Raw genomic sequence first — 851 nt, forward strand, 5'->3', positions numbered from 1 at the left:
ACTGACAATCAGCACATGATCTCACCTTTTTAAATAGGACTCTAAATAATGCCACTTTAGATTGGCTTCTCTTATTTAAATGTTTTAATAAATTAATGTGATGAGGTGGGATTGCCTCCTTCTTAAAAATGTGTTTTTAGAGAGCTACTAAAAAACTGACATTTACAAAATAGTTGATAAAAATATTCCTCTGAATTGTACAAGAAGGGAGGTTACAGGGACAATTGTTAATATTTTATAAGATATTATTCAGATTTGGTTTCTTTCTCTCCTGCTGAATCAGAGGCTGGAACCTCTTCATTTTTAGTTTCTCCATTTTTCTTCAGGCAAATCATCTTTATTCTCTTCTTGGTTGGTAGCTTCTGCTTGTTTTCCTTTGGCTCCTTTTTTCCCTTTTGTGTGAACTTTTTTGTCCTCAGATTTAGCCTTCCCAGCTGTCTTTTTGGGCTTTGGTTCCACCTTTGCAAGGGCTGCTTTAGCTGACAATCTCGTTGACCTCCTTTTGGGCTCCTCCCTTACATCCCCTTCTGCTGAATTGACCTTCCTCTTGGGCATCTTGGCCACTTGGGCATCTTGGCTGCATGTGTGGACCGGCTCCCTCTCCCCAGGGGTGGGCGATCACCGGTTAGAACCAAAAAGTGGTCGTAATGGACCAATGTCATCTTGGAAGAAGATCTCTTGATGAATACCTTGGGGCTTGATGGAATTGAATAGTTTTATCGTGATAGGATAATTTCATAGACAATAACAGATGTATTTTTACATATATAAGGGTAGTCAACACAGTAATCCAGTCTTTTTTTATCATGAGTTTTTAATATTGTACCTATACCCGAATATATGTGTATTTA

General features: G+C 38.2%; 1 pseudogene; it reads right to left on the reverse strand.

The window, feature by feature from the left end:
- Positions 1-245: 245 nt before the first annotated feature.
- LOC141514910 (non-histone chromosomal protein HMG-14 pseudogene) lies at positions 246-555 on the reverse strand (annotated as a pseudogene).
- Between the last annotated feature and the right edge of the window lie 296 nt (positions 556-851).

The sequence above is a fragment of the Macrotis lagotis genome, chromosome 2 (assembly GCF_037893015.1).
Source record: "Macrotis lagotis isolate mMagLag1 chromosome 2, bilby.v1.9.chrom.fasta, whole genome shotgun sequence".
NCBI classification, from domain to species: Eukaryota; Metazoa; Chordata; class Mammalia; order Peramelemorphia; family Peramelidae; genus Macrotis; species Macrotis lagotis.